The sequence below is a fragment of the Papio anubis genome, chromosome 10 (genome assembly GCF_008728515.1).
Source record: "Papio anubis isolate 15944 chromosome 10, Panubis1.0, whole genome shotgun sequence".
Classification (NCBI taxonomy): Eukaryota; Metazoa; Chordata; class Mammalia; order Primates; family Cercopithecidae; genus Papio; species Papio anubis.
In genome coordinates, this window is record NC_044985.1 from 18,412,222 (window position 1) to 18,425,884 (window position 13,663).

General features: G+C 35.3%; 1 long non-coding RNA gene across 2 annotated transcripts in view; it reads right to left on the bottom strand.

Annotated features, from left to right (window-relative positions):
* The window catches only part of LOC108581747, a 161,577-nt gene that overhangs the window by 124,265 nt on the left and 23,649 nt on the right, over positions 1-13,663 (bottom strand). Inside the window, exon 2 of one of the 2 annotated variants that reach the window (XR_004176495.1) lies at positions 4,715-5,554. This is a non-coding gene — a long non-coding RNA (uncharacterized LOC108581747). Of the gene's footprint in view, positions 1-4,213; positions 5,555-13,663 lie in introns of those variants that run through there. The other variant, XR_001894460.3, reaches the window with a different exon arrangement.

Genomic DNA, 13,663 nt, shown 5'->3' on the forward strand with positions numbered 1-13,663 from the left:
AATTTAGGTACTATGCCAATAGCTAGCCAGCAGTAATAATACACACAGTTAACCTTGGCCATCTTATCTCAAATGGCTTCTGTAAGAGCTTTGGGAGCAACATGTGAGCAGCTGACTGGAGTGAAGAATCTTGCTATGTAATTACCATTACATAGTAACAGGAGTTTTATCTGAGCCCTAGGCCAGATCCTAGGATTACACGTTAGGAAACTCTGAAGATCAATTCTGCTTGGCAAATAAGCATTCATATTCTTTGATTAAAATATTTATCAGGTGACCATCATGTATATGATACAATATGAGTTATGAAGACATATAAATTTCTCAAGCTAATTAAAATCTTATCAGAACTATATGACATGTATATAATACAAATTGTCTCTCAGCTGAGACAGACAATAAATCTTGAGAATCACTGTGGTTTAATGTATCTTTAATATATTAAGGAGAGACCTTAAAGTTTATTGCATCTAATCATCCTCCCAAAACAAAGATCAGAAAAGCCTACAATAGAATTCTGGTTCCAATTTTTTTGTCTTTGTGATCTTAGACAAATTACTTGTCAGGCTTAGGACTTTGTCTTCTATAAAATAAGTATCTTAGACTTCTGGTTAGACATGGCTGATGGAACACACATGTATGTCTCTACTTTCTCCTGAAACCTTTCTAAAACTATAGCAATTAATTTTTTATCCATAAGAAACAAGAGAATTAGAAAGAAAAAAATTGTGGGCAAAAAATGCTGTTAGGTAGAACAAAACTTCTTTCAGTGGCCAAGCTTGGAAACTAATTCACAGGCTAGAACCCTAAAGAGGCTTAAAATTGGGAGGACATGGCACTCCTAAAGATGGGGAAATAGAATGGGACAGAAAAGAGAAGAGTTGGTCAAGAAGGAGATAAACCCCAAGGTTTCCTCCTCAGCCAGATGCAGTTAGACTGTGGCCTTCCTTTGCAATAGCAGAAGACAGGAAGAGAAATTGAATCAAGGGAGTCCAAACACCAGTAGCAAAAGATGGGCTGCTGTCTTAAAAACAAAGAAATTATGCAAAAGTCTGCTTTTTGGATGGTGAAACCCCCCAAATCACCCCGTACTGGGCAGAATAAGTGTTGCCCCCAAATGTTCACATTCTAATCCTCAGAACCTGTGAACACAGGGCTACAAGTGTTTACATAGCAAAGAGGAATTAAGGGACCAGGTGGAAATGAGGTTGTTAATCCATTTACCTTGTAATAGGAAGATTGTGCTGATCTATCCAGTGACCCAATGTAATCACGAAGGCCCTCAAAAGTTGAAGAGGGAGGCAGAGTCAGTCAGAGGATGTGACCACAAAAGAAAAGCACAGTGATGCAATGATGATGACTTTCAAGATAGACGAAGGAGATCATGAGTCAAGGAATGTGGGTGGCCTCTAGAAGCTAGAAAAGACAAGGAAATGGAATCTGCCCTGGAGTATCCAGGAAAGAACACAACAGATACCTTGATTTTAGCCCAGTGCAACCCATGTGGGACTTCTACTCTCTAGAACCATAAGATGATAAGTCTGCACTGTTTAAGCTGTCAAATTTGTAGTAATTGATTATAGAAGTGACAGAAAACTAATACAACCCCTTAAAAAGCAATAATATACAGCAAGTGTATGATTCCAATGCATTGACTATATAGTTATTCATTTGCTATACGTATTTTAAATATTGTCTAAAACATTTTTAAGGGGCTACTTCCTCATGAACCTCTATTGTACACTTAAAAAGTAACTTGTAAGGAATAAATGTAAGTGATGGCAATGTCGTCTTGCTTAGTTAATGGTAAAGTTAACATCCTGCCCTCATTTGATGGCTTTCTAAGACAGTGGCCACTTTGACAACAGAAGTACTGAACGGCATGCACACACATATGCTTCACATGTATGTGAACACGTATCACAAACACATATTGCAGCACATCTGTGTTAACTCACTTCACTTGTGTTAATAAAACATCCTGGAATACTCCTAAGGTCGTTAGTTTCTGTGTAAGATCAAAGTCCATGGCCAGTTTATTTACTGTAGCTAGTTATAAAGGCACCAACTTAAATTTGAGCTATAAGATCTTTCAAAACAAGAAATACAATGTATTTTATAAGAAATTCTATTTCTACTTTAACCCATATTAGGAAGCATTGATTATCTTAATTATTGCCACTCTTTAGGGAGTTGGAAACAGACTTAATATTATGCTTTTTCTAAAGCATAATTAAAGGATTTTTTTTCTCTAGCTGATGTTATAAATACTAGCATTTGTCCTGAGAATTACTTCTGAAAAGAAATTTTACAAATTGCAATAACGTTTTCCTTCTGTATAGACGTAAATGAATATTTAACTCAATTTCATTTTTACTTGATTTCAAACCCTTCTTGCAAGCTTTCATTAAATAACTAAATTTTATCCAAATGAGAACTGGTATCTCCAATTCTATCTTTGTATCTCATGAACACGTGTTCTTTTGTTAGGTCAACTGAACCACCTGGTGCTGAATATTTAAATTGAAGAGAATCTCTGGCATCTGGCATTCACTATCAGGCTCTCTGCATCTGGCTTAGCCATGATCTCTGTATATTTATGTTTAGTCTCTTCACTGGCATTTTATAGAGTTAAAAAACATGGGACAAACTAGGAAACAAGGATGAACAAAATAAGGCAACAATGATGTGATGTGGCAGAATTTTTACAGTAGCTGGTAAAAAAAAATGCAGAATTAAATAGAAAGTTTTAGAAAGCATTTTAAAGCTCAAGAATATATATTTTAGATTTCAGTATGATACATAAGAATTCCTCATTTTATAAAGAATATCATAGGTCAGACTAGATATCAAATTCTGGTTAACTTTTCAAAGAAATTATTTACTCAGTCTGATGTTAAGCAAACTCTTGAGTGTTGGTTTTGGAACTTTTATGGAGCAAATAATATTAAGGATTTTGGGATGGTGATCAACAGTAAAATAGAAAATATTACTCCTGTTCTTACCCACCTATGAAAGATAAAATAGTTGAACTTCAAAGCTAGAGAATAGGACAACGAAAGTTGGTTTTCCTGCTATATAAGAAACAAAAGGACATTATCAACTATACCCAGAAAAATATATGGGAAGCAATTGGGTAAATATAACTGAAATAATCATAATGGAAATGAAAATGTGGTAGCTTATATTATTTTAACATCTGGAAGGCCCACTATATCCTATAGAACTGAGTCAAAATTGGGAATTATTCATTAATTTAAAATAACCATCAGTCAATGAATGGATAATGAAAATATGGCAAAAATACACAGTGGAATACTATTCAGCCATAAAAAAATGAAATCCTGTCATTTGTAGAAACATGGATGGAACTGGAGGTCATTATGTTAAATGAAGTAAGCCAGGCACAGAAAGACACATATGGCATGTTCTCGGTCATATATGAGAACTAAAAACATTGATCTCACGGAGATAGAGTAGAATGATAGTTACCAGAGGCTGAGAATTGAGTGTGTATGTATGTGTGTGTGTGTTGGTGGGGTGTTGCTGGGGGATGAAAAGAGGTGGGTTGGTGAGAACTAACATACAGTTAAAGAAAAGGAATAAGTTCTAATATTTAATAGCAGAGTAGGGTGATTATAGTTAACCACAATGTATCACGTATTTCAAAATAGCCAGAAGAGAGGATTTAAAATGTTTCCAACACAATGAAATGATAAGTCCTCGAGGTGATGAATACCCTAAACCCTGATTTCAGCATTACACATTCTATGCATGTAATAAAATATCACACATACCCCATAAATATGCATAAAATTATGTATCAGTAAAAGAATTTAAAACTTAAAAGTAGCAAAAATGCCACGAAGTGGTAAAATTACAAATACTACAAAGACTGAAATTAATTGTAGCATAATTCCACAATTGAAGCATTACAAATTATCTTTTTAATTTTACATTTAAAATTACCAAAATATTGTACTTATGCATAATATTTGATAACTAGTATTAAACATATAAGATATATCTATTCATATGATTATTATGAAGATGAGTAAATTTATATAAAGCATATGTCAAGCACAGTGCTTGACACATAGAAAGCCTTTGATCAACGATAGCTATTAGTAGCCATCTATTCATCAAACTCCCAAATAAATGTATATCTAAGTTCTGAGCCAACCTTCCACTGAAAGATACCTTGATCCTTCACTAGGTCATCCATTCCTTTATTTGATCATTCTAATACTTACACACACAATTTTCATATTCAGTCAAAATCTGCATTCCAACTTTTGACTATTGGTATCAGTTTTGCCCTTTGGAGCAACATAGAACATCTACTTTGACATATATATGGCAACCCTTTAAACATTTCTAAACAGCTACCTGCTCTTCCTCAGAGACTTCTGTTTCTTGACCATCATCTTCAGAAAGTTGAGCCTGGAAATGACCACACTGACCACATTTGTGTGGCCAAGGCAAAGTTTAGACATGGCCACCTGGAGATTCAGTATTATGATTACTCCACCCTTATTCAGGGCACTATATCTGGAGCTTAAGTCATGTGTTATGACTTGGAACATTTTGCTTTGCAAAAAACAGAAACTTAATTAGCTTGAGTTGAAAGGGAAGATATGAGGATCTATTAGGTTATTAAAATACAGTAATACTGAAGGAAGAGAAAGGCAGTGGAGCCACAGGAACAACTGACCAGAGGAATCCAAATGTAGACAGGAGTCTCTCCACCTCTCATGTCCACTCCTCTCTCCAAAGACTAGATTCCTCTGCCGACCCAGTGATAGGGGACATGGCTGCCCATAAATCCAGAGCTTTACTTCTTAGAGTCCAGGCTTTCGAAGACAGGCCAGCTTACCGTTCTTGGTTCTGATTTTAAAATAAACAGAACAGATCCTTATTCTTAAGTTGAATATCAATTTCTGGACCTATCAACTGTGGCCAGGAACCAGGTCATGTTGTGACTTCAGTGCTTTTTTGCAACCATCTGGACAAGGAAAAGGGGCAACTTCTAGAAAAGGTGAACTGGGAGCACAGGGCTGCAAGTGTTTACTACAGAATACATTGTTTTAGTTTTTAGTTTTTGACTAGCAGTTAATTGAACTTCAGTGTAATCTCATGTATTCTGTTCACACTTGTCTCAGTGTCTACCTGAACCTATGACATCATTAATACCTAGTGAATTTTAGCACACCTTTGCAGCCTATTAAAATTTTGTGTCACAATTTCTCATCCAATATACATTACTAATACCCTCTAATTGTCTGTCTGAAGTCTGGCTTTCACATCTTCGTGAGTGGATGATAAAATGGAGACGTTTACAGGCAGAACATTATTGCAGTCCACAAGAAACTTTTTTTAGGATTGACATGGATCCATTATTAAACACCTGGGGGATACAATCATTCAATCAGCCATGATTTCTTAGAAATGAGTCTTTCCAGAAGCACATGGATCTAAGTGTCAGCAACACTGAGGTAAGAAAATTCATCATCTCCACATCCCATGGGCAGAACCTATTTGGGGAGTAGTGTTCCTGCAAGATTAAAAAAGAGAAATTCTTAGAGAGCGACCTGAAACACTATTTCTCCCTTCAAATAGGAGGTAGTGCCTGAAATACTCTGTCGCATCATGTAGATCACAACAAATTATTTTTCTTGTGAAAACAGAGCTTATAGAGAAGTTTCCCAAAAGCACCAGTCTGACAGCAAAGACAAAGGCTCAAAAGTCCCAAATGGAAGGAGTTGGGCAGGCACTCTCAGTACAATCTGCAGGTGCTGGCCCCAGGATAGGCACTCATCTAAGCCTTCACCCTGTGCCTTCAGATACCTTTAGGACTCAAAAGCAGTCACATTTAGAACACTCGGATTTTCCTGAATATTTTCTCAATTGGCTTAGCTGGTACCATCCTGTTTTCTAGGTACTTCTCAGGTTTTTAACTAGTGTGTCAAATTAAACCTCATTGTGTTATCAGTGGACTGAATGAACTATGCCATCCATAAACTGTTACGTTTCTAAAAAGTGCACAAATTTTGATGCTAACCAATCGGTTTATTCATTTATCCTTTCATTCGTTCAACAGGTATTAATTGAGCATTTAATTTGTATTGAGCATTGGGGATAACTCAATTCACAAAACAGTCTTTGACTTCTTGGAACTTAAAAAACCCTCTACTTCAGCCAAACAAGGCTGCTCACTGACCAATGAGCCTTCCAACACTTTCTTGATCTCCTCCATTCCCCCAAAACTCAGAGTTCTTTCCACATCTTGGTCTCCTATTTAATCTCATCTCATTTCTCATTTCTACATTTCTACAGAACTACCATTTGACCCGCAAACCCATTATTGGGTATATATCCAAAAGAAAACAAATCTTTCTACCAAAAAGACACATGCGCTCACATGTGCATTGAGCACTTTCACAATAGCAAACACATGGAGTCAACCCATCCGTGGTGGACTGGGTAAAGAAAATGTGGTACATGTACACTATGGACTACTTTGCAGTAACATGGATGTAGCTGGAGGCCATTATCCTAAGTGAATTAATGCAGAAACAGAAAACCAAGTACTGCACATTCTCACTTAAAAATGGGAGCTAAGCATTGGGTACTCATGGGTATAAAGATGGCAACAATAGAAACTGGGGACTCTTAGAGGAGGGAGAGAATAAGGGGGTCAAGGGTTGAAAAACTAACTACTGGGTACTATGCTCAGTACCTGGGTGATGGAATCATTTGTATTCCCAAACCTAAGCATCATGCGATACACCAAGGTAACAAATCTGTGCATGTACTCCCTGAATAGAAAATAAAAGTTGAGAAAAAAATTAATTAATTAATTAATTATTGAATAAATCTGTCCCAAAGGGTACCTTCACCTCCACAAAGGCTCCCTGACCCACCCTACAGTGATCTTTCTGCTGTCTGAGTTCTTGCAGCTGAATCGTTTATACCACACATAAGCAGCTAGCAGCTACGTTTGAGAGAAAGAGATGAGCTTTAGAGGAAGACAGATACATGTTCAGATACTGCCTTGGCCACTTACTAGATCGTATGTTCATAGGTTATTTGGTATTCCTGAACCACATCTGCAAACTGAAGATGATAACGCCAACTTCATAGAAAATTTGTGAGGAATAATTAATTCCACATAGCATATAGCATATTCTGTTTTAGACCATTCCTGCTGTCATAATGAAATAATTTAGACTGGGAAATGTATAAATAATAGAAATTGATTTCTCACAGTTCTGGGGCCTGGGAAGTCCAAGACCAAGATGCTAGCAGATTTGGTGCCTGGTAAGGGTCTACTCTCTGTTTCCAAGATGGTACCATGTTGCTTCATCTTCTGGAAGGAACAAATGCTGTGTCCTCACATGGTGGAAGGGATAAAGGGTCAGGCAGCTCTCCAAAGACTCTTTTATAAAGACACTAATCCCATCTATGAGGGTGGAGCCCGCATGACTTAGTCACTTCCCAAAAGGCTTCACCTCCTAAAACTACCACAGGCCGGGCGCAATGGCTCACACCTGTAATCCCCACACTTTGGGAGGCCGAGGTGGGTGGATCACTAGGTCAGGAGTTCAAGACCAGCCTGACCAACACAGTGAAACCCCATCTCTACTAAAAATACAAAATTTAGCCAGGCATTGTGATGCATTCCTGTAATCCCAGCTACTCAGGAAGCTGAGGCATGAGAATCACTTGAACCCGGGAGTTGGAGGTTGCAGTGAGCCAAGATCGCACCACTGCACTCCAGCTTGGGCAACAGAGTGACCCTTCATCTCAAAAAAAAAAAAAAAAAAAAAACCCACAACAACAAAAACAACAACAACAGCAACAACAAAAACCAGCACAATGGAGATTAAGTTTCAACATGAATTTTGGAGGGACACAAACCTTCAGAGCACAGCATGTTCTTCCATCCAAATGTCTAGTTTTCTAACAGCAGTGTAGTGAAAACAGCATGGTGGTTCTACACTTCATGGTTTTGCTTCCTTGGAAATATCACCCATGGTGAAACCCCATCTCTACTGAAAATACAAAAACTAGCTGGGCGTGGTTGTGCATGCTTATAATCCCAGCTACTCAGGAGGTTGAGGCAGGAGAATCGCTTGAACCCGGGAGGCGGAGGTTGCCGTGAGCCAAGATCACACCATTGCACTCTAGCCTGGGCTACAGAGTGAGACTCCATCTCAAAAAAAAAAAGAAAGAAAAGAAAGGAAAAATCAACCAATATAAGTCTGCTGAAAGGCAAAATGGAGATAATAATTATTTTATCAGGTTGTTGTGAAGAAGTGGATTAATACACAGAGAGTCCTTCACGATTAAATCCTGCATGGCCAGACTCCTGTGAAGCCTTGAATACTATGTAGGTTTCCTCACTTTCAATTCGATTGGGCTCAATTGTTTCCTCTGCACCCTCTCCTCCTCCCTGGGTGTGCAGAGGCTCATTCAGCAATCTATTGCCCATCCACACACACCACCACACACACACACACACACACACACACACACACACACAATTTCCCTGTTCCTATTCTGCTTTATAAACTTTCTTATGAAATATAACATTCATGCAAAAACTCACAAATCTTAAAATAGCTTGATGAATTTTTACAAAGTTTATAAACAGCCATTTAGCTGAATGACAAAACATTACCAGCAACCCACCTCAATCACAGCACTCACCCAAAGTCAGCCATTATGTTGACTTCCATAAACAAAGACTGGTTTTGCCTACATTTTTGTACTTAATATAAATATAATCATACAGTATAAAATCGTATGTGTCAGGCTTATTTAAGTCAACATTAACATCTGAAAACTTACCCTTTGTTCCATGTAGCAGCGGTTCATTATTTTTTATTGCTTTATAGTATTTATTGTATAAATATGCCAAAGTTTATGTATTCATTTTTTGTTGATGAACACATGTTGCTCCAGTTTGGAACTATTTCAGATAATACAATGAACGTTCTTGTATATTTTGGGTGCACTGTGCATGCATTTCTATTGGGTATATAGCCAGGAGTGCAATTGCTGGCTCATAGGATATGCATATGGCTAGTAGAGACTTCCAAACACTTTTTCAAAGTAGTTGTACCAATGTACACTCCTATCAGCAACGAATGAGAGCTCACTTGTTCCATACCCTCACCGATATTTTGTATTATCCATCTTCTTTGTTTGGCTATTCCAATGAATGCATAGTAGTGTCATATTGTGATTTCAATCTACATTCCCTGATGACTGATGAGGTTAAACATGCTCTCACATTTATTGACCATTTGGATATCCTCTTTCATGAAGTGACTGTTTAAGTCATTTGCCTATTTTTATATTGCATTATTTAACTTTTTCTCAATGATTTTCAGTTCTTTATATATTCTGGATATGAGTCTTTTTATATTTATTAACAATATGCTCAATATTGTGTGGCTTATGTTTTCACTCTCTTAATGGTGTCTTTTAATGAATAGGAAATTCCTAACTTTAATGTAGTCCAAGTGAACATTTTATGATTAGTACATTTTATATCCCAATTAAGAAAATTTTGTCTACCTGAGATAATAAGTATATCTTCTGTGTTTTTTTCCTAAAAGCATTTATTAACAAATAAATATAAACTTTTGCATATAGATCTACAATCTGACTGGAATTGATTTGTGTAAGATAAAGATTTATTTTTCCCATGTGGATATCCAAATAACAGCACCATTTATTAAAAAGGTCATCCTTTCTACACTATACAGCAATGTCACTTTTGTAAAATATCAGATAACTATAGAGATGTGGAGTCTCTGTTCTGTTCCATTGGTCTTTTTATCTATTGTTACGTAAAGTTCAATCTCTCTTAATTTCAATAGCTTTATGGTATGTCTCAATATCTGAAAGTGTAAGTCCTCAACATAATCTTTCTTTTTATAAATAATCTCCTTGACTATGTTTTGCCTTTTGCATTCTTATATGAATTTTAGAATCAGCTTGTCAATTTCTACACAAAACCTGCTGAGATTTTAGTTAGGATTGTGTATAATCTAAAGATTAGGCTGGAGACAATTTATATCCTGGCCATTTTCATTCTAAACCACAAAAATGGGGGGATAGATCTCTCTATATTTAGGCTTTTAAAATTTCTCTTGGCAAAGTTTTATAGCTTTCAGCATAAAGATCTTAAACATCTATCATTAAACACATTTCTAGATTTGAAAGTTTTTATGCTAATGTAAATCATATCTTTTTAATTTTAATTTTATTTGCATTTTTGTTGCCAATATATAAAAATGCAATTGATTTCATACATTGATCTTGGATCCAACAACCATGCCAAATTTACTTATAAATTCTAGTAGTTGTCTCCAGATTCTATTTTAGATTCTCTATGTACAATTTTGTTGTCCATGAAAAGTGACAGTTTTATTTCAGCCTTTTCCAAACTGTTTTTTATTTCTTTTATATAGCCTTATTGCCTTGGTTAAGATTTCTATTTTTCTTTTAATAGATGTAGCAGTTATCCATATCATGCTCCTAATCACAGGAAGAAAATTTCCAATAATTCACCATCAAATTGATTTCCTGGTGTGCTAAGAGTTTTTATCATGAATTAATACTGCGTTTTATCAAACGTGTTTTTGTAATCACTAAGATAATTTTATTTATCTCCACTTTTCTGCAAATATGGTGAACTATATTGATTTTTTATTCATAGTAAATCACCGTTAGCATTTCTGAAATAAACTTCATTTGGTTTTGATACCTTCTCTACTTATATATCAAAGAATTCTATTTCCTAATATATTATTTAGAAAATATATATACATATATATATTTCATGCTACAAGTTTGTCTGTAATTTTCCTTTCTTACAATTTCCTTAACTAATTTATCTATCAAGATTATGCTGGTCCCATAGAAAGTCTAGGAAGGCTACCTTTTTTTTTTTTTTTTTTGAGACTGAGTCTGGCTCTGTCGCCCAGGCTGGAGTGCGGTGGCCGAATCTCAGCTCACTGCAAGCTCCGCCTCCCGGGTTCACGCCATTCTCCTGCCTCAGCCTCCCGAGTAGCTGGGACTACAGGTGCCCGCCACTTCGCCCGGCTAGTTTTTTGTATTTTTTAGTAGAGACGGGGTTTCACCGTGTTAGCCAGGATGGTCTCGATCTCCTGACCTCGTGATCCGCCCGTCTCGGCCTCCCAAAGTGCTGGGATTACAGGCTTGAGCCACCGCGCCCGGCCGGCTACCTTCTTTTTTATTTTCTGGAAGAGTGTATAAAAATTGGAGTTATCGCTTGCTTTAATATTTGCTACCAATCACCAAAGAAACCATCCAGACCAGGAGTATACTTTGCGCAGAGGTTTTAAATAAAACATTTAAATTCTTTAGTAGATATATAGTATTCTAATTACTCTTTCTTATTGTGTCAATTTTGGTAAGCTATGTTTTCCAAGGAATTTCTTTCACTGAAATTGGCATAATATTATTTGTAATGTCTTTTTCTCTTTTAAATATCTATAGCATCTATACTAATGTCTCCTTATTTTTTACTGGTATTGGTAATTTGCTCTCTTTTTTACATCAATCTTATCATAACTTTATCCATTTAATATGTATTTTTCAAGAAATTAGGTTTTTTTCTTTATTGCATTAATACTTATTTTCTACTTATCTTATTTCTGCTTTTCTTTTTACTATTAATTTCCTACTACTTTCTTTGGACTAATTTGTTGTGTGTGGTGATATTTAAAATTGTGTTTTGTTTTCAGATGAAAACTTGAATTATGGATATGTAGCATCTAATTCTTTTCTAATATATACATTTGAGAATATAAATTTTCCTCTAGGCACTGAATGAATTCTCCTAGTTTTTGCTAATCTGATGATATATTTATTTCACCATCCTATTTGAAAAATATTTTTATTATTATAGAACTCTAGGTTGGCAATTATTTCCTTGAGCGTTATTTATCTGTTATCTACATGTTTTGATACACCATGTCTCTGCTATCATTTAGTTCAAAATATTTTCTAGTTCTTACTGTGTTTCTTTCTTTGATTCACGAGTTATTTGTAATTTAATAGCTTACTTTCAAAGCAGTTGGTGATTTTCTGGTTAGCTTTTGTTACAGATTTCTTGCATAATTCTACTGTCCTCAAAGAGCATATTCTGAATGATTTCACTCCTTTGAAATATATTGCAGCTTGCTTTATGACACAGCATGTGCTAAGCTCTAGTAAACCTTCCATAAGCACTTGGAAAATATAATGCATTTTGTCACTGTTGGATGTAGTGTTCTATATCAGACATTTAGAATGTCCTCAAATTTTCTTTTTCTTTTTTTTTTTTTTTTTTTTTTTGCTACTATAAGAATTTATACAATCTACATGTTACTGTATATATAACTTTTTATCCCTGTTGGATTATTTCATTTTCTTAAATTCTCTGGAGAGGCATTACTAGGTCCAAGGGTTAAAAATGTCTTTTTGTCTTTTCCTATTTATACAATATTGCTAACTAAAAGTGTTGTTTCTAATTACAGTGTCAGTCACGGTGCATGAAATCACCAAATTTCCCACAGTGTTGAGGGTTGTAATTGTTTTGTTAATCGAGTGGATAGGAAATTGTAACTCGAAGTTAACAATGATTTCTATGCCTTTGATAACTAGACAAGATAAACATTTTTTTAGGTATTCATTTACTATTTCAATTTTCTCTAATATAAATTGCCTATTCATCTGTTTAACAATCTACTGGGATCTTGATAATTTTGGAATAAGCTTGAATGAATAATTTCATAATATCAGCAAATTGCCTTTGGCTTACATATATGATGCAAATATTTTCCCAATCTATTATCTTTTTAATTTTAGTTTTACTGTTTTTCACTATACAATCATGTTCAATTTGTGAAGACTGGAATCTCTTCCTTTGTTGCCGACTACTTAAAACTCTAACAATGTTTCATTGTTTTTCAACTGTATATTTCTTTATTTTCTTCTCCTAAATTTTTTGTTAATGTATGGTACAGAGCAGGACTGTCCAATAGGGATATAGTGTGAGCCACAAATGTGATTTAAATTTTTCTATTAGTTAATTCAAAAAGTAAAAAGAAACAGGTACAAATAATTTTAATTATATACTTTAACCCAGTATCCAAAAATACAGGCATACTTTTCTTTGCATGGTTCCAATATGCATAAATTCCAGTTACCACAACTTAATTAAATAACACTAATCTTCCAACAACATGGTTCAAATTTCAGTTACTGTGGTGTATTAATTCTGTTATATTAACTGCGCATTTTGCTTAACTGTACTTTATTGCATACAGTTAATATACAGTTTTACTTTATTGCATAAAGTAAAAACTTCGCTGCTAGACTTTCAGTCCATAAATCACTACATAAACAACACGTGTGCATCAACAGCAGTGACCAATCATGCCATTTCTTTTGAAGTCTATCAGCAACTGGTCACTATGCATCTGTTATTCAGTCCAGGTGTAGATAGTGAAGCTTGGAGTTGTGTTGATTCCTCATCTCCCAGTGGTAAACTCACATGACATTTTACAGAAATGAATAATCGAAAGATGGAATGGCCAACAAAGATGGAAGTGCAGCAAAGAAACAAAAAGTGATATTGTCG